Source organism: Myotis nattereri (genome assembly GCF_964212035.1).
Source record: "Myotis nattereri genome assembly, chromosome: 2".
Taxonomy (NCBI): Eukaryota; Metazoa; Chordata; class Mammalia; order Chiroptera; family Vespertilionidae; genus Myotis; species Myotis nattereri.
The window spans coordinates 94,084,369-94,105,593 of NC_138076.1; the positions used below are offsets into that span (position 1 = coordinate 94,084,369).

Here is a 21,225-nt window from a genome sequence, read left to right on the forward strand (position 1 = left end):
TTGTGGAATTAAATACACACACACACACACACACACACACACACACACACACTCTAGAGGCCTGGTGCACGAAATTTGTGCACTGGGGAGGGGGTATCCTTCAGCCCAGCCTGCACCCTCTCCAATCTGGGACCCCTCAGGGCACGTCCGACTGCTGGTTTAGGCCCAATCCCTGTGAGATCAGGCCTAAACCAGCAGTCAGACATCCCTCTCATAATCCGGAACTGCTGACTCCCAACCACTCGCCTGTCTGCCTGCCAGATTGCCCCTAACCACTTCTGCCTGCCAGTCTGATCACCCCATAACCACTCCCCTGTCAGGCTGATTGATGTCTAAGTGCTTCCCTGCCGGTCCGATTGCCCCCAACTACCCTCCTCTGCAGGCCTGGTCGCCCCAACTGCTTTCCCCTGCTGACCTGATCGCCCACAACTGCCCTTCTCTGCCGGCCACCTTGTGGTGGCCATCTTGTGCGAGGGTGTGACAGTCAATTTGCATATTACCTCTTTATTATATAGGATACTAGAGGTCAGATGCACGAAATTCGTGCAAGAGTAGGCCTTCCTTCCCCGGCTGCCGGCACTGGCTTCCCTCTGGCACCCAGGACCCGGGCTTCCCTCTGGCAGCCGACAGGCACCCAGGACCTGGGCTTCCCTTGCAAACCTGGCTTCATCTGGAAGGTCATCTGGAAGGATGTCTGGTCTAATTAGCATATTATGCTTTTATTATTATAGATATATAGATAGTTATTTTTAAAATTCCTTGAACATATATTTTACTATCAATAAAAATTAATTTTATTATTATTTACCTTATCTATTTAAAAAGGCCTTGGCCCATTGGGCTCTCAGAAGGATAATAGAAAATGTTGAGGCCTTAACTGTATAAGCAAACACAATCTCATTTATACATCATGATAACCCTCAGAGGTAGGGCCTGGCTATCTGACTGCCTTATCTTCTCTTCAATTCTCTTTCTTCCTTTTTGTCTACCTGTCTCTCTATCTACCTCCCTCCTGTATTTTTTTTCTTTCTTCCTTCTTTTTCACCATCTTGTTTCAAAAAAAAATTTGAGCCAAGTTACGAGGATATATCCAAATTTGAGAACTAAGCCAATAAGATTATGTAATCTGTGAGGAGAAATATGATGTTGGCAGGGAAGAGTGTTAATACTTCAAATACATGGTTAGGACTGCATATTTTGCCAGAAGTGGGCTGAAAATCTAGTTCCATGTTCTTCAGAAATTAATGCAAAAAAGAAAACATCATCAATTACATAATTTACTCTATTTATATGAGACAAACCAATTTTCCTAGGGCTGCAGAAGTAAGATTGATAATACCATTATCCAGGTCTCAAAATGAAGACACTTGGGGGATGTAGTAAACACAGTTTTGTGGTTTTTTTTGTTTTTTTTTTTTTTATAACTTCCATCAATGAAGGCTAGTGGCATAAGTATATATATTCTCATTTTTTAGGGCAGGAAGCAGAAGCTCAGAGAAATTAAGGTACATTATCCCAGATTACACAGGTAGGTAGAAGAGCAGCCAGGATTCCAACTCTCAATTTTTTCTCCTCTCCCATGATGTCTATTCAGGTTCAATGCCTTCACATTTCTGTTAGACACTCATTCCATCCATCCATTCATTCACTCTGAATTTTTCATTAAGTACCTTTAATATGTATAACCCATGGAAGATTAAAAATAACTGTAATACAGAAAACATATCTAAGTATTTTAACTTGGGAAGCTTTTGCTTTCATGTATTAAAACAGAAATCAAGGCTTCTGTTTTAAGAAATTAGTATATAACTTTGTACACTTTACTAAATTCTGGTGACTAATTTGGCTTGATTCTCTTTTATACTCTCTACCAAAACTCTATGTATGTATTAAGAGAAGGCTCTCCCCCATCATATTTTAACAAGGTTTTTGGTAAAATCTGGCCTAAAGTGCTAGAGCTGGCCAGCCCTAATTTCTAGGCTTTAGGTGTCTTAACATCTCTTGGTTCATGAATGTTCATAAGATTATGAAATAAATTCATCCACTTAACAAATATTTAATGAAAGCCTACTATAAGCAAGGCGCTGTTCTTCATTTCAGGTGAGGCATGTCTACAATGACCTAATTACCTGGAAAGCATGAAACAATGTGAAAAGTAAAGAGAATGAAGGGGATCTCTAAATTGAAACTTGGCCCTATCCTTTGACATAAGAGTTGTAGATTTTAGACCACTATAAGAGACTGGGGAGAAACACAAGAAAAGGCAGAAGTACAAGAAATGAGAATACATTTAAGGGTCAAGAGCAGGGCCAACGAAGAAAAGACTTACATTTTGAGGTGGAAAAAAAATAAGATCATGCTATTGTGAAAAAGTAGAAAACCATTTTAGCCTAAAAATTTCATCACCCAATTCAAATAAAAGACCTAGAAAGAGAAAAAAAGCATTATTTTAAATCCATGTAAAATAATGCTTTTTAAGCCATGCCAGGTAGGTAAAGATGAAAAATCTAAGCATCTGAATAATCACATTTTACAAATAGATTTATAAATAGGTTCTGCTCAGAGAAGCCATACAGTGAGACAGCCTGCAAATTTTAAAAATCTAAAACGCATCAGTGATTTAATAACTAAAGGAAAAGAGAGTAGATTGAAATAGCTTAAAAGGTGAATTGGAGAATGAATAATCAGCAGCCTAAGTTACTATGATACTGTTTGTTGTTTGTTGGGCTCAAACACAAATAGAGAAGTTGCCTTTACCATCAGAATGAGCAGAAAGTCTTGGAAACACAACCCAACTTTTAGAGACAGAAGTAGTCTAAGGAATAATCTATACTAATAAAAGGGTAATATGCAAATTGGTCACAACACCCTCACAGTCATGACTGGATATGCTAATTAGTCATGACCAGTATGCAAATTGACCATCACTCCAACACACAAGATAGCCATCCCCATATGGTCAAAGATGGCCACCACAAGATGGCCTGCAGGGGAGGGAAGTTGTGGGCAAATAGGCCAGCAGCGGAGGGCAGTTAGGGGTGATCAGGCCAGCAGGAAAGGGCAGCTTGGGGCAACCAGGCCAGCAGGGGAAGGCAGTTGGGAGTGATCAGGCCAGCAGGAAAGGGCAGTGGGGGCAACCAGGCCTGCAGGGAGAGCAGTTGGGGGTGATCTGGCCAGCAGGGAACAGTTAAGCATCGATCAGGCTGGCAGGGGAGTGGTTAGGGGATGATCAGGCTGGCAGGCAGAAGCAGTTAGGAGCAATCAGGCAGGCAGGCAGGCGAGTGGTTGGGAGCCAGCAGTCCTGGATTGTGAGAAGGATGTCCGACTCCCACAGGGATCGGGCCTAAACGGGCAGTTGGACATCCCTCAAGGGGTCCCAGATTGGAGAGGGTGCAGGCTGGGCTGAGGGACTCCCCCTGCCCCCCAGTGCACGAATTTTGTGCACCGGGCCTCTAGTTTTATAGATAAGGAGCCTGAAGGTCCAAATGAGATAAAATGCTTTGTCTATGTACAAGTTCTTAAAGCAATGCCAGGTCAATGCAGTTGCTGGTGAAAAGAGCAGCAAAAGGATGGAGGGACCATTACTAGTAAAAGGGCCATTACAGACATAACTGAGAAATGATTGAACTGGGTGTGCAAATAGCAGCATTTTCACAAAGTAGAGAAACAGGAGGACAACGTCTTTAACATGCAGACCAGACCATTTCTAAGAAGGACATTACTGGGGTTAGAATCAAATATTAGGTACTTTACATAGTCTATTAATGTGTTAGCCTGGAAAAAATACACCCATTCTAATGCATACATATTTGAAGGTATGAGTTATAATAATGTTGGTAAAATTCATAGACAATTGGTGAGTGTTTCAGTTTGCAAATTATGGCCACCATATTGGCAGCAGACTCTAGCGAGGTCATTATAGTAATGGGACTTGCTGAAGCATTTGGAGCCTGAAAAAAATGAAAAGGCATGTGTCTTCCAAGAGCCATTTCTTCAGCACTGCTCTACTATTCCTGCAGGAAGTGTGACCTTTTTTAATGACTGCATCATCTGACTATGTCTGGCCTGGAACCATTTTAAGGTCTCTTTTAAATCAGTGGTGAATTTTGGAAATGAATTTTTGAATCACTGCCCAAAACTAAAGAAGTGAAACATACAATAGGATCTTCAACACAAAATCTAAGAAGAAAAATCTTAACCCACTCTCTAAGTCACATCTGGCTGCTAGTTTTCCTGTGAGCAATTAAATTTATTAAGTCAATAGTTATAGAAATCCATGACATTTGGCCAAATAAAGCACTGGTTGTTCATTGTTATAAGATTATTGGATGTCATAAGAACATCAAATAACCCCTCAAATGGCAAAAGTGACAAAACCTATTCATTTCTTTAAGTTGGTAAGTTTTGAGTCCCTACTTAAAGGAGGCTGGTATTTTCCAATTGGTAATGAAAGCAAATTTCTGAGAATGATGTCTTATGATAAAAGCACCTGACTCAAATTCCTGAAGTCTGAATATAGAAACTATTTGCAGGTTCTTACTATAGAATGCAGTGCTATAGAATTTACAAGAGGAAATATGTTCTGTAAAATAAATGTAAAACTGTAAGCTGAATTATCTCTGAGAAGAGAAAACAAATAATGAAAAGAAGCAGAAAGAATTATAGAAGGTGACCTATCCAGAGAGAAATGCTCATGTGATGGAATTGTTTCTGAAAGGTGATAGTGCTGTGCTGGTCAGTGCTTTGATTCAATATATTGATGCTCAATTATATAACTGCCAGGACCAGGGATGCACTTGTAACCTGGCATCACATTGCCAAGGGACTCTTTTGAATGTGCCCTACTTTTCCTGCAACTTGACACAGTGAGTAAAGTCAAACTGGAAACTCAGGACCTAAATTCCTGCCTTTATCTCAATAATATCAGTGTGTATCCAGGGGGAATTGTACCACTTCCGAACACCTCAGTGAACAGTGAGTAAGCCAAAACAACATGCAGTCTAGAACATGATCAATATTGGAATCTCTAGAGTAAGACTATGATGACGAAAGAAGTAAAACATAAAGTACATAGGACTTCAACACAAAATAAAAGACCTGTAAGTTTTTTAGAAACTTAGATAACAAAGGAGCTTTACTTCCACCTATTCCTGTTCCCTTCATTTCACAACATAGACCATTTTAGAGGGGTCTAACTATGAGTAATTTACCATATATTCTTGCCACTTGCCTATAGATAACAGATATATCAAAACTTTCCATAAAAGATGATTCTGAAATGTATTTTTAAAATGACTTTTTAAAAGAAACCAAATAATTATAAATGGTTTCAAATACAAATAACCACTTAAAGGGCTCTTATGAATTATTTTGTCAAGTCAAAATTTCCTTCATATTATCTTTTTATCCCTGCATATTCACTGATTCTTCCAGGGGCTGCTTCAGAGTACAGAATTCTTGTCTCTTCAGTCTCAAAGGGAGAGGAGCAAGGCCAAGGAAGGCTATTCACAGCACAGACTCAGTGGCCCTTTTCTCTCATTATCTTGGGCCGTGTAAACAGTCATGGGAAGCCAACAATCCAGATTGCTCCAAACCTGATGTGCCTAATGTTACTCTGGGGGCCATTGTGCCTTGATCACTGCATTGAGGGACTTCTGAAGCTGTATATAGCACAGCACACAGAGCCCAGCCCTGTCACCAGCTAAGGAGTGCCACAGCCTCTCTCCTCTCACCCAACATACCACCAACTCCTCTGTTTTCTATGAAGAATGTGATACAAAACAAACCTTTTGCAAGCAAAAGGAATACTCCAGGCTGCAGGCTGGGGAGGCCCTCATTGCCTTGGTATCTCTCTTCACTGGTATCTTCACTGTAAATGATAATACTCCTATTGTTAATGTCTTGAAACTCCACAGCTACCCTTCATTTCACCAGGACTTTGAGATCCAGACTTTCTTCTATTGAAAGCTCAGAGTATCCCTGGATCTTTTAAAAAAGCTGACTTTGAATATGGACTAGTTGATTATCCACTATTACACAATTATTTCAATACCAGATGTCACTCATTTGTTCATAAATTCATTCTTTCACTCCACCCATGAGCACTGCTCTGGTAATTGGCCAAATGCATAAGAGTTATAAAGGCTGGAACTTCATGAGCCCACAGTTACAGGTAAAGTTTCAAATGGGACACAGAGATTACAGCTCACTTACTGAAAAAAGTTATGAAGATAAAAAAGAATAAATAAAAAGGATAAACACAAGGTTAAAGGGAAAATATTAGATAAGAGTAAGACATTAGCACAAAAGCTTATCAAAAAATTAAAGTATCAAACATCTAAATCAGTACACACAATGAAGGCATTAGGGAACTTATACACTTGTACATCTCCAAGGACACCTTAACTGAAATATCCAGCAGGGACTGGGAGAAAGTGACGGACTTGTGGGTTGGGAGACCTAGGCTACCACCTGTGTAACATCAGACTCCATTTTGCCTCTCTGGGCCTCATTTCCTCATCTGTAAATTGAGAGATGAAATCCCTTCCAATTAAAAAATTCCAAAAGTCTATTCACTACTTGGCAAGTGTTTGCACAAGCTAGAGTCTGGCTATGGTGTATTTCAAATGAGCCCAGAAACAGGGGCAGGGGCTTTCAGGAGTTGTGGCCTTGGCCCTTCTCCGGGAGGTGCCTCCTCTGAAATACACCCAACATCTACCATCCCCGCCTGGCTCCTGCTCTTACCTCATCAGCAGGTAAAGCTCAGTTCACATGCATTCTTCTCACTGACCGAAGCAGATGGCCACTGCTCAGCTGCTCAGCACAGCTCAGTAAGGTTACTGGAGCAGCTTCTGGGATGTCGCTACATACAGCATGCTGATGCAATTCCCTCCTAGTTTCTAAGCAAGACTGTATGCAAACTGTCCCAGAAAGAAAACCATCCACTATTTTCTTAAAAATATCCAAATACAGAAACTCTACACCTCTCTGGTGTCTCATATCCCTACTCTGTAACCTAAATCTATTCTGATACAATTCAAGCTCCCTCTGTCTTGGGCTATTCTCAGAGGGAATAATAGAAGCTGTTCAATTCATAAAAATTCTGTCACATGCCTTGATGACTGCCACAGGGCTTCTAAAAATTTCTTTTAACCTGGTTTTGGAGGCTTACTTTCCAAATCTGTAATAGTTTTCTTTGCTATATTCTGGGTCTGTGCCACGTTCTTTAAGTGATAGTGTAAGAATAACAGAGTCATAGAATGTAGAGGTGAAGGGACCTCAGAGATTATCTGTCTGGACACTTTTCTTCTGTCACAGAAGAGTGAAATAACAACCAAGCTAAAGGATGTGCCTAGTGTCACAGACCTCATTGGGACTGGAATTCAGGTCTCCTCATTTCTTCTCTGTCCTTGATAATAAGTTTTCAAGTCTAATAGGAAGTGCTATTCTTTAAGACCTGCTCAACATATAAATAAGTATAATTCTCTCATGATTTCATATAGCTTATGAATATAATTTCATGTATGTTTCTTGTATATGAAGAAAAACTGAAGCTAGGTATTGAGAAGGTGTTGTTTAGGTCCAGGCTACAAACAACATACGCCAAATCTATACGCACATACTATTGGCACTAATTTACAGTGATCAAGGCAAGGTTAATGTCTCCTGTATTCATCTGTATATTAATTCTTAACTTTGCATGATGGCCTTCTGAATTTCCTGAGCAACCCAAATCAAACCACATTAAAATAACTTACCCTCAGGCACAATACTTCAAAAGACACAATGCCAAATTCACAGGCGAATACTAAAATCACACCCACAGACTTGTAAAAATAATCAGCATGGGTTCAGACATTCTGGTCTTCTGGCTGTTGGGTGGGGGTCAGTGAGCCCTTCCTCCTTTGAACTCTGGTTCAGACCTCTGCAGCATGGCACCTGTGCCCATATCCATGTCTTCCAGCACATTATGTGATCACAAACTGTAAGTCACTGCACAGTGTCTCCTCATTACCTGGCATATAGCAGGTGCTCAGGAAATGAGTTGTAGACATGAACAAAGCAACCCATAAACTAATGATATACAGGGACCTACAAGTCTATTGTCACCTTCCCTGAGGAGTTTAATAATTATATTCTTGTTGTACATACTTATAACACCCCTCCCATTGAAAGGTACAAACTCCTAGAACAAGGCAAGTGAACGCTTCAAGTTTACATGAAACCACTTGGCTGGAGAAATGACTGATAAATAGTTATGGGGACTAAAGAGCAGCAAGTGTCCTTAGGCAATCTTTAAACTAGCCATGGAATGCACCCTGGCCCCACCCTGAGGAGGACTTGAGATTTCTGGCCAAGGTGATACAGCCTGGGACTGGGCTTCTTCAAGCGGTTTCTGTAGACACTGTTGGCTGCCGGTGATGCTTGGCAATGGGTCTCTAAGGACATAGTGTCAGACTCTGAGCTGAGTCCTGCTGAGGTGGAAGTAAAGGGACTGTGAAGATGGAGCAGTGACTGAAAGGAGGATAAAACCAAGCCAGGATGTATGAACTCAGTGTCCAGGTAATCACTGGGAATGGGTGCTCAAGTTGATCTGAATGCAATTTACAAATCACTATCTGGACTATGAAATTCATCCTCTGGAAATTCTAAATGTCTAAATTCTTATGTCTAAATTGGACATAAGCCAATTCATATATTGTACATTTCTTCTTTTAAGAAAAATCCATCAAATACCTCCCATATATGCCAGGACCTGTTAGATGCTGGTGACACAAAGGTAAGATGTGACCCTGACTATTTAGTAAGGGAGAGAGACACCAGTCACTGGAATACAGGGGGACTTTTTAGATCCACAGAAAGGGGGGAAATAGCTCTTCCCTGGACAGCCATGCATGGCCGTCCACAAGGGACGTTTGACTTGGATTTCCACAGATGAGAAGGAGATTGCTTAAAGATCAGTCTTTGTCCTTATTCATATAGGATGATTAATCCATATTCTTTCTGTAGAAAGGCTATCTATACTGGAGTCAGAGGAAACAATAGCTAAAGGACAAATGAGAAGACCAGCTAATGTTTACTGAATGGTACTCAATGCTAAATGTTTTATATACATTACTAGAGGCCCGGTGCATGAGACTCGTGCGCTGGAGGGGGGGGGGGGAGGGGGAGGGGGGAGGGGGTCATTCCTCAGCCTGGCCTGCAACCTCTTGCAGTGCGGGACCCCTTGGCAGATGTCCTCCTAAGCCAGCAGTCAGACATCCCTCTTGCAGTACTGGACCCTTCGCTCCTTACCGCCCGCCTGCAGCTGAGGTGGGAGAGGCTCCCGCCACTGCCACTGCGCTCACCAGCCATGAGCCTGGCTTCTGGCTGGGCAGCAAGCCCCCTGTGGGAGCACACTGACCACCAGGGGGCAGCTCCTGCATTGAGCGTCTGCCCCCTGGTGGTCAGTGCACATCATAGCGACCAGTCTTTCCACAGGTGGTTCCAATCTTTGGTAGATTTGCATATTAGGGTTTTATTATATAGGATCATATTTAATTCTCACCATAATCCTATGGAGCATTATTAGGATTTCCTCTTTATAGATGAGGAAACTGAGGTTTAAAATGGTGGTCCAGGGTCACATTGCTATGAACTGGGGAAGCTTCCTGCTTATGCCAGAGCCTAGTGGTGGCAACACCTATACTGCCTGCCCACTGCAGGCCAACACAGATGTGGGCCTGGCTGGTGGCACCTTTCTTAGTGCCTATGGCCATTGGATTTCTGTATCTCAAATTTCTCTGTTCTCCTTTAGGGTTACTCAGGCTACTGAGCTCTGACCTCAAGTTAGTTAATAAAACCCACTTCTGCAAGATTTTACTTACAACTGGGGCTCTTCCTAAGCTCTTTTGAGAAATTTTAAATGTTTCTTTTCTTCAGTTCCTCAACACCTTGAGGGAAGAGTTAAGAAGAATATGGCCCTGGCCAGGTGGCTCAGTTGGTTGTGTGTCATCCTGTACTCCACTGAAAGTTTGCTGGTTTAATTCCCCATCAGGGCACATGCCCCAGTGGCGGGCTTGATCCCTGATGGAAGTGAGGGGCAGGAGCAGGAGGCAGCTGATTCATGCTTTGCTCTTGTACTGATGTTTCTCTCTCTCTCTTTCCCTTCCTCTCTCTCTAAAAATCAATAAAAATATTTTTTTTAAAAAAGAAGACTATGAACACCATCGAGCTTGATCTTGACCACTCCTGCCTGTGTTCTCCACCTCTGGTGGACAAAGAGATCCTCTCCACTAGTAGCTGCTACATCTCTTATCCACTCATTTAATCAAATGCTGGACTTTTCCTAGATAGTGGAGATAGAAAGATGAAGATATCTTCACTCTAAGTAATCCAAATCATCAACCCTTGCTTTTGAGGGACATACAGTCCTGTGGATGAAAATGGTTACACAACTTAAATATTTCACTAATCTGAATATTTTAAAGCAGCAATTTTCAACTGGTGTGCTGCAAGACTTTTTAAAACATACAATACCTGACTACTTAGTCAGGGGCACAGATATCTTTTTTCCCTTAGGTTGTCAAATAAAAAATTGACAACAGCCAACACAACAATAGCCACCAGTGTGAATGAATAAAAATTACATTTTTTTGGTCAGATCAGCAAAAAAATATTTCTTTTGGGTGCCGCAAAAGAAACTAGTTAATTTTAGTAACTAGTTTATGCATGCCATGGGATAAAAACAGTTGAAAACTGCTGCTTTAAAGGTATTTTTACCATGGTGCTTTAGGAGCACAGAGAAGGAAGTGCTCAACTCTGCCTGAGGAGAGAAGGGAAAGCTACCTCTTAAAGAACCAGTAGGAGTTTTCCAAAGAAACAGAATGGTGAAGGGCACTCCATTTCTCCATGTAAGAGAAAATATCCCTGCAAAGTAAGGAAACAGGCTAGAGCACACCAAGGGAGCTCTTGAGAGCTTAGCATGACTGGCCAGGGATGCAGGAGGTAAAACTCCAGAAGAGTTTGGAGAAGTGGCATTGTGGTTTCCTTTCTCATTAGCTCTTACTTCCAGAAGAGAAACCTTGGTGATTTAGCCTCTCTTTGATATCTTCAGTTACAATGCTTTTTACATTCATTAATGTCAATAGATGCAAACCTCACATATCAAGTCTGGTCGCCCAATTTTAAAAGTAGACTTGTTAGTGATATATCTGGGTTTGTAAAGACAATTATGGTAACTTAAATTTGTAAATATTCCAGCGCATATGGAAGAAATGGGGATGGTTTCCGTTTTGGACGCGTAGCAGTTGACTGGTTAAAACACTCTTTATCTTCCTCAAACAACAAAATAATTCTGCCTAAAAGCCATGTCTATTTGTTCATATGTACATATCTTCCTCCTTTTATTACCACTTCCCATTTAGAAAATACAGACCTGAAAAATGAGGAGAGAAGTGGACATATTAGAAAACTAGAGGCCCAGTGCATGAAATTCCTGCAGGGGTTGGGGGAGGTGTCCCTCAGCCCAGTCTGTGTTCTCAGGGGATGTCTGACTGCTGGTTTGTGGGAGGCAACCAGCAGGGCACTCACTGGCTGGCCCCGTCCCCCAGTCGCTGCTGCCAGTCACCTCCCTTTCAGGGGGCAGATGCTCAATGAGTGTCTGACCCCTGGTGGTCAGTGTGCATCATAGCGGCTGGTCGTTCTGTCATTCTGTCGATTTGCATATTAGGGTTTTATTATATAAAATGAGAAAGTGTGGGCCCTGAAAAGTGAAGTTTCTCCTCAAAGTCTCAAAGTGAGTCAGTGACTAGTTTGAAAAGAGAAGTAGATTCTCTGAATCTTGGTTTGGCCTTGGTATGGGAAAAACAGAAGTAAATTAGCGTTAAACAACCTAAGAATTAAAATGCCCCTTGAGATATACAGCCAACGAAATGCACTTTATATCTTAGATCTATGGATGAACAGGAGAAGAAGAGGAGTTTCTTCTTCCTCATGTGTCAAGACCTTCCTCCCAGTCTAAGCCAGTGGAAAGGCGTTTCAGGCATCCCACAAACCTCACCCGAATGCTAATGATCCTACCTTCCTTTATAAATTAGGCTTATATACATATATAAAATGAACTAGGAAAGAACATGGTATGTAAAAAAATTGGATTTTCTAGTGCAACTGCTTCTTGCTGTGTGTTTTTTACATGTTACTTCAATTTTCTGAACTTTAATTTCTTCACAGGTAAAAGGAGAACATTAATAATCCAACTATAGTGCTCAGTCCACAGGGTTGTTAGAATTAGATAAGATAAAGTGTTAAATTGCACAAAACTGTGCTTGGCAAAAGAAGGAAGGAAGGGAAACAGGAAGGGAGGGAGGGAAACATAAAGAACTAGAACTTTTACAAAATAATCTTAGGGAACAAACCCAATTTCCACTATAAATTGTATGAAATATTATGTAGCATCACCATCTAAAATCCGCAATTACATGTGTGTTATGAGTTTGTGGGAGACATAAATTTTGATTTCATATCTGTGCTCTATCTTCAAATGTTTTTAGCTTGGCTTGTTTGGGCTCTGGTGCCAAGTTTCTCATAACGAATCCTAGAAGTGAGTCTCAAAAAGATATTGAACAATTGGTAGATGATGCCAACTAGAAGCCAGCAGTATTGGTATTGGTTGATCTCATGTTGAGTGGTCAAGGGGCTCTGGACTTAAGCTTACCTAATATACTGATGGTGGAAACTACCTTCTAAAAGTTGAGAAAGTATAGCCAGAGGGGGGAAATTACAGCAACGTTAAGAAAAGCCTGACCACATCCATTATGAGTCATGAAGAGAAAAGAGATCTTTGGATATCTGTGATGAGAACCATGGGGCAATAAGGTCTCCTCTCTTGGGTGCACCAGTGCTCAGGGACTGATTCTGTTAGCCTTTGCTCTACATCTATCTGCTCTTCACTTCCTAACTCTCCAGGCATTTTCTCTATTGTAGTTTGAGCTAGAAAACCACTGAAACAATGTGCAGCAATGTTTGTATATTAGCAATGACAGCAGAAGCTTCTATTTATTCTTAATAATGTGACCTCATTTTCTATAGGCTCCTTGGAGTAGTACTTTGAGAATCTCTAATGATAAGCTCATTCACAGAAAAAAAAAACACACAACAAAATGAGGAGTTATGGATAAACTGAGGCAGAAAATTTTAATTTGATGGGCTATACTTACCTTCACTTTGTTTGAAGCCACAGTTTGATTGGCAAGTATTACCAATAACAACTTACAATGGAATGTGCGATAACATTTTTTGGTCAAAAATTTAAATAACTAAATAGTCTAATACCTTCATAACCCTAGTTTTAAGGCATTTGTATCATAAAATCATCAAGCATTTATTTGCTTGTTTTTAAAATATGTTTGGTAGCCCTAACCGGTTTGGCTCAGTGGATAGAGCATCGGCCTGCGGACTGAAGGGTCCCAGATTCAATTCCGGTCAAGGGCATGTACCTTGGTTGAGGGCTCATCCCCAGTAGGGGGTGCGCAGGAGGCAGCTGATTGATGTTTCTCATTGATGTTTCTAACTCTCTATCTCTCTCCCTTACTCTCTGTAAAAAATCAATAAAATATATTTTAAAAAATATGTTTGGTATATCAGAAAACCCATCAAAAGTAGAGTTGGGAAATGTGACATTAGGAATAATTATCCAATAGTCAATCACAGAAAGGAATATTTAGACTTATTAGAAAGCAGTTACTGGATGAATTTAGAAGAGACAATGTCATTTAAATTCATGTGTTTGCACCTTTAAAAAACTGAATATATAATGGGAAAAGGCAAGGTATAAATCTTTGCTCTGGCACTTACATTGGACTTGACCCTCCCTAAACCTTAGTTTGGTCATCTATTATAAGATGATGATATCACCAACCTTATGCAGCTTTTATATGGAAATATAAGACTAACATATATTAAGTGCTTAGCAAATAGCAAGGACTCAATGAGTCAGCAGGGATGGCGAGTATAGAAGAGTGAAATATACACATAGATTGATAAAATGGGTAATGAAATCAAGGGGAAAATTAAACCAAGAACAGACCTGGGAAATAGATAGGACTTTCCCTTATTTTATAGAGGAAACTGAGCTTCCAAAGGCTTAAGGCATATGCTCAGACTCCGCATATAGTAAAAGGCTAGAACATGAATCTAAATTTGCCTCCAAATTTGATCTCTTATTTATACCATATCTATTTGTTTCATGAATGGAAATTGCAGACACACACTCAGACTCACAGCTTTAAGAAAACTGACATTATGCCTGACTGGTGTGGCTCAGTGGTTGAGCGTCAACCTATGAACCAGGAGGTCACAGTTTAGTTCCCGGACAGGGCATATGCCCAGTTTTGGGGCTCAATCCCCAGTAGGGGGCATGTAGGAGGCAGCTGATTGATGATCCTTTTTCATCATTGATATTTCTATCTCTCTCCCTCTCCTTTCCACTCTGAAATCAATAAAAATATACTTTAAAAAACTGACTACATATATTACATACATTACATATTATATACATTATACAGGGTTGGGCAAAAGTAAGTTTATAGTTGTAATACACATAAATAATACAATAATTAATAAATAAAAATACAAGAATAAATTGTGTTTTGAGTACTCACAACTGTAAACCTACTATTGTCCACCTTTGTATATGACCACCCGATAGATTGTGTTGCAATTGCCTTTTTCTGTGATCACAAGAAAGAAACAGAGAATCAGGAATATTTTGATGAAAAACCTCAACTTGAAATACACTGAGGGAAGAAAAAAATATCTGAAACACTCCCCAAGGTTGCCTATAATATCCCACCTATCCAAAGGGAAAGATTTTTAAATGTTTATAAAGCATTGGAAATGACAGGGAAAGTTCATTTCACATTTTTTAGATAATGAAATAATAATATAATAATATAACACTGCCTACTTGTTTCTCATTTTTTTAACTTTCACTTTGCACTATTACATAGCTTTTTCCATAAGGAATGTCTGTTCTACTCTTTTTAATCTGGCCCCCCTGGTGAAGGAAATGTGAGCTGATAATGCCAAGGAGGTACCAAGGATCCACATTTTAAAATGCTACACCTGAGGCTAACAAAGATGTAGTTCTAATTTAAAATTTAGCCTGAGCAAAAAGGGAGAAGATGCAAATTTTATACAAATACATTTGTGCACCTCTTCATACATTTGGATACACAGTTTGGATAAATTTTAGTGATAACTACAAGACAGGGATCAAAATGTAGGGTATTATTTAAGTGCAAAGTAATTATTCCATTAATTCACTTCCTTCAGGAAAGTGCAACCAGAGAAAAAGGGAAAACAAATTATCTGGGAGATAGCAATTCACATGCATAATTAATTTGCCTACTGAATTTGGTGTTTTGGTTTTTCTGCCTGTGGAGAACATAATCTCTTTTTCATTTTAGCTCAGCCAGTCAAGATGTGTGTGTGTGTGTGTGTGTGTGTGTGTGTGTGTGTGTGTGTGAAAGAGAGAGAGAGAGAGAGAGAGACCATCCATCCATCCATCCATCCATCCATCCATATAACTGGAACTGGACTAAAACAAGAATCAATGCTGCAACCAAAGAATAAGAATGGTGGCTTTGCTAGTTCCTTAATTCCACATGCTAGCTTTTCTTTCCACCAGAAAAAACAACCAACCATATTTGAGAAACAAGCCTCCTTATAACTTACTTGCAACTGGGGATGATGCAGGCAGGACTCTGAAGTTGAGCAAACCTTATTTTAACTCAGTAAGTGGGATTTTTACCTCTATTCCTCAACTAACAATTAAAATAATCTTTCATTCTTTGTAGTTTTTAGAATACTTGTATTTGGCCATTATTATATAATTACTAGAGGCTCGGTGCTCGAAATTCATGCAAGGGACTCGGCCCTCACAGCAGCAGTGGTTTGCCTCAACCCTTGCAGCCCTGGCTTCTTCCTGAAAGTTGTTCGCCTGTCTGGTCTAATTAGCATATTATGCTTTTATTATTATAGATAGACAAGTGTATTTGGGTCTAAATATAAATTGTTTAACTTATTTCTATCAGTCAACAACTAGAAAATGTACCACTTTACTAAAAGTATTCTAATCTTCCAAGACTGATAATAAAGTTTTTGAGGGTAGAGATTATGTTTTGTGACTCAGGCAGCAGTCAATAAATTGGCAAAAACCAAATACTCAGTCAAGTGCATAGAGGGGCTAAATAAATGGTGATGATGATGATAAAGTCCACTGTTTAATAAAAGCAATTATAATACAGATGTATTTATTTGGGATAAATTATGATTATTTAAGTTCAGCTTGAGGGCGTAAGTGTAAAAAGTGCCATGGTCTATTGCCTGTTTACTCCAGGAGGTTTCCCCTAGAATTCTGCAGTTAATACAAAATTGATTCAACTGTAGAAAATTAATCAAATACATATTTGAATGAATTGAGTAATCTTGGGTTGTTGTGATGACTACATGCATTAAGATGGTTAAAATGCTCACAAAATACTCAATTTAAAGTGAGTAGTAGTACATAAGTATTAGCTGCTATTAAGCTGATAAATTGAAAGTATTTTTCCCATCTCTGCTGTTTGTGGTATCTTACAAGATGGAGTGATTATGAAATTACAGGGAAGACTATGTAATGACTGAAATTGACAAACCAAAACAAGAGGAACAGTCAATAGCACAGTATAAGGAAGTTGAATCAGGAGGAAACTGAGGGAAGCAATCTGGAGATGCCATCTGGGAGCCAGCAGTTATAGCAGCTGTATGGAGATGCCCATGAAGATGAACATCTAATCAGGTGGTTACTTGTAGAACTTCAAAATGAAAACAATGTGAAACTGCAACACTTTTTATTTGAGAAGTACACTGTCATCTACCAAAATGGGGAAACTTGAACATCTTGAAATCTGCCAACACTAATTAGTTTTATATTTTGGTGAACTTTAATTCTAATTTTTATTTCTGTAGGGTTCAACATGCAGATGGAATAGCATTATTTTATTGATAGAGAAACTAGCACACAAAAGAACACTAGGAAGACCATTAGATTAATCTAAATGTCACTCTGCTATAAAATCTGCTATTAGTCATAAAGTCCAATGCCTTTATAATCTTACTTCAAAAAATTTTTAATTCATAACTATAAGCTTATAAGAAAATTTATTAATTTATTTTATCTAACCTGATTTTAAAATTTGTTTGGTATATTGCCTATACACACAGAGGCTGACTTCTCTTTAGGAAATAAAGAGAAATTGACTTGAGAATTTTCTGAGAATAATCTAAAGTGACTAAGTAAAAGTTAATGATATACAGTCTTTTGCTCTTTGTCATCAAAGAAGCTCATTATCAAGTACATAGTTTGGTAAGGGTAGCCAAGTTTTAGCTCAATGAATATATTTAGACTAAGATAATGAGATTATAATTTTGCCTGTTTTCAATGGTCATCGAACAATTTCTTAGATTCCTTGAAGTCAATGTCTGTTTAGTGCTTTGAGGCCAAAATAAAGAATAGTGCTTTGGCAAGAAGGAAGCAAGGTAGAATGCAAAATATATTATTACTGTATCTCCTTTCATAGTAATCACTGGAGAAACTCAGTAAATATTAAGTTAATAAGTGAAATCAAAGAAAAGGCTCCGAGGAATATCTAAGGAGTTGAGAAAAAATACTTGTGACAAATTTGCAATTGAATAAATATCATTAGCAGTTACTGTGTGTTAGGAGAAATAGAAAAGGAGCTCAGCTTGTCAGGAAACAATACCATTGCTATACTTACTCTATGATCAAAGCATTAAGCAAACACACACAGAAGAAACTTTGTGAAAGAAAGGGGGTGAGGTTCAGTAGGAAAAATTCAAAGGGCATGCTTCTTGATGTGAACCTTGAAAAATAACCAAAAGTTTTACAAGTAAAGGCAAAAGCAATTGGAGAAACAGTTGGAGCAAAAAAAAAAAAAAAAAAAAGTGAAATAGCATAGAACTTTCTGGAGGCTTGTGGTCTTGTGCACCCAGAATATGAGTAAGTGAGGAGGGTGGGGGGATCAGAGAGAGCAGAAGGAAGTGACAAGAAATAAGACTGGGGAAGTGGTTGAGGCAAGTTTGTGAAGGCACACAATTCTTTAGAAAAATTATGCATTAATTAAAAATACTTTATTTTATTATTATATGCCACCTGCAATGATATCTCTTATTATAAAAATAGAAATGTTTCTGGGTTTACAGCAATTATCTCTCTCTCTTTCTTTCTCCCTCTCTCTCTCCCTTTCTCTCTTTCTCAATCCCTCTGTTTCCCTCTCTCTCCCTTCCTTTCCAGATTCCTTCCCTGCCTCTTAAATTGAGTGCCCAGATCTCTCCAGTCAGTTTCAGAGATAAAAGCCTTTAATTATCTACATCTGGTGGGAAAAAATATGCTGGTGTGGAAGAGAGAATTTGGAGTAGACACACGTGCTTATAGAGAGGTAGCATGGAGCTGGAAACCCTGGCTACTTACAGCCCCTTCCCCTCTCCAACTGCCCAGTAATCTTGGGCCAGTTTCTTTATGATCTCAGCCCACTCCTCATCTGTAAAGAGGATTAAGTGATGAAATGCATGAAGAGTGGCTGCACATGGTAAGTAATTATAGATGTTAAGTGTTATTATTACTTGTCCCATCCTCTCTCATTTAAATAAATACTTTTGAATGAGACTTTACTTGTTAGCCTCCCCTTCCCCAAAGGATTCAGAAAACAAATTATAAATGATGCTAAAACACTGAAACTGTTTCCCAAATTACCAACTATTTCAAGACATAATTTATGAAAAAGACAAAATTTAAAATTTGACAAAGAAAAGCATGCCTGAGATGGCTAATGAAATGTCCCCTCAGCACAACTCCATCCCACCACAGCAGTGCTTGCTCAAAGGGCAAGACCCAGAAGTTGCTTCTCTGATGTTACTGGCAGTGAGCTAGAATGAACAGGAATGAATATTTTATAACATAGCATGTTGATGCTTTAGCAAGCTAAACTTGATTTAAATCAAGAGACTTTTTGCTACTTTAAATTAACTTTTTCACATTCCATTTTATTGCCTCCAATGTAAGGAAAATGCTGACATACCTTTACATCCTAATTTATTTTATTCTCATCAATATTTTTACTTAAAGTAACACATAGCATATTTTTTTATTTGTTCTTTTGGGAGGTTCAAGTCTGCCTTTCTTAATTCCACATTTTTTTCAGGTGGCATGTGTAAAACAATACTAATGGTCACATTTTGCAATGTTCAGAAATTCACATTTATAGTTCAATAGTTAATTTCATTCAAAATTGCCTGTGCAGATATTCTTTAAACAAATTTATTTAATAGAAACCAAATATGATAGATTTGTATAAAATTAAAATCAAAATGTGTGTGGATAAACCACCTTTGTTTAATGATGTTTTTTTGAAGGTTTTTTTTTTAAGTGGTCCTGGTGGAGTAATTATAGAACACAAGTTGCTATACTTGATTAAGAAAAATTGGGTTTTGCTAAGTATGCTGAAAAATGAATCCATTTCTAATCTGAATGACTTTTATGTTTATCATCTGTCAATGGTTCTTATTATTGTTGGATAATGATAAATAAATAAAGGCTGATATTACAAGATCTAAAGTCTGTTTCAACAAAGTTTCTAGAATAAATACCCCATGCCAACTTTATAGAAATTTCTATTGTAGACAGAAACATTTCATCCAAAATTTAATAGTCATTTGTCTGGTCATAAGCATAATGAATAGTTCAGATAAATCTGTGAAAAAGTACAATTAGGCAACACAAATTGTTTTTAATGTTAGAGAATAAATGGATAAGAGGTGGCCTCTAACTCCATGTGGTTATTAAGCACACCCATTAAAAACTGTTGGCATCAAAATCACTTGAGTAACCAGTAACATATTAACATGTGATTCAAGATGTTAATATATCCACTAAAGTATTGTAAAGAAGTTTTTTTGTTTGTTTGTTTAGAAAAAACAGGACCACAGTAGCAAAAATTAAACCCCCCCCCCCAATTAGGCACAATCTAAATAATCAATATACACTTTCCTAAAAACTTTTTCAAAGCAGATAAAATCACAGTAAATAGCCTCCCTCAAATAAAGCAATAAAAATAAATCAGAACATGATTTAGTTTTAAAAAGAGAAAAAAATCATAGTTTTTTGGGGGTTATAACAGTGCATAATTAGAGAAGCCGCCCAGAGGGCTGAGGGGCCCCACTCTAGACAGCCACCTGATGTGGCTGCAGCATTGCTGAGCAGTTTAATGGTGGCAGGGCTCACAAAGGGCTCAGCTAACAGGTGTCCAGATCTCTAGTCCTCTGAAAGCAAAATCCAAATCCACAGAAACAGAGCCACCCAACAAGCAAAGCATCACAAGCACTTAGAAATGACAAAAAGGCATGAAGAAAATTTACCTTGTAGAAAAACGGTCCTCAATGGTACTGGCGTGTGACCAGAAACTCCCTTCTTTCTGATTTGCAGAAGAACTTTGTCAACCCTGAGTGTGTGGTCACAAGGCAGGAAGTGACTAAAATGACAAATCATCAGCCAAGAAAGAAATAGATTTTGTCTTTATAAGGACATTTTACTTAACTTTCTTCATGTCTCCTCCCCCACAAAAATCACCTAACAGAACAGGTCACACTGAAATTCAGAAGCCTCTCACCACTTCCTCTTTATAAGCATTTTCCTCTTTCCTTCCTTTTTTTCTTTTCTCCTCTATCTGTTTGTAAGGTTCTGGGCTACTTAAACCTGTCTGAAACCTGTCTGATTTCAGATAACAAGCAACGTCAGCCTGCTGCCTTGCCTTCTTTCTCTGATCCCAGTTGAAAATGCAAAGCCCAGGTTTCTTGCTACTTACAGTGTTACCGATTGGGGTTACCATCTAGGACCTCAGTTCTTTTCATCGACTCAGAAAAGATTTTAAGGTCAACGAAAACGAAAGTAAAGCAAAGTGGGGTTTATTGAAGATACACTCCAAATGAGGAGCGGGCCAGTCAAAGAGACAATGGCCGGCCTGCTGCCAACTCACTGGGAAGTCAGAGAAAAGGGGGCCCTGGAAACAGGTTCAGGGGGTTAGCACAGGACGAGCTGCTGCTGCCCATTGCTCCCCTGATTGCAAGTCTCATGAGGTCCTTTAGAGATTGGGGGTTACATGCCTGTGGGGGAATGACACGGGTGTGTTC

At 39.0% G+C, this 21,225-nt stretch overlaps 1 protein-coding gene across 1 annotated transcript in view; it reads right to left on the minus strand.

Moving 5' to 3' along the window:
- LCP1 (lymphocyte cytosolic protein 1) overlaps positions 1 to 20,545 on the minus strand; it is a 66,172-nt gene extending 45,627 nt beyond the window's left edge. Inside the window, exon 1 of the mRNA XM_081084950.1 lies at positions 20,455 to 20,545. The gene's annotated coding sequence lies outside the window, so the exon portion shown is untranslated. The remainder of the gene's footprint in view (positions 1 to 20,454) is intronic.
- Between the last annotated feature and the right edge of the window lie 680 nt (positions 20,546 to 21,225).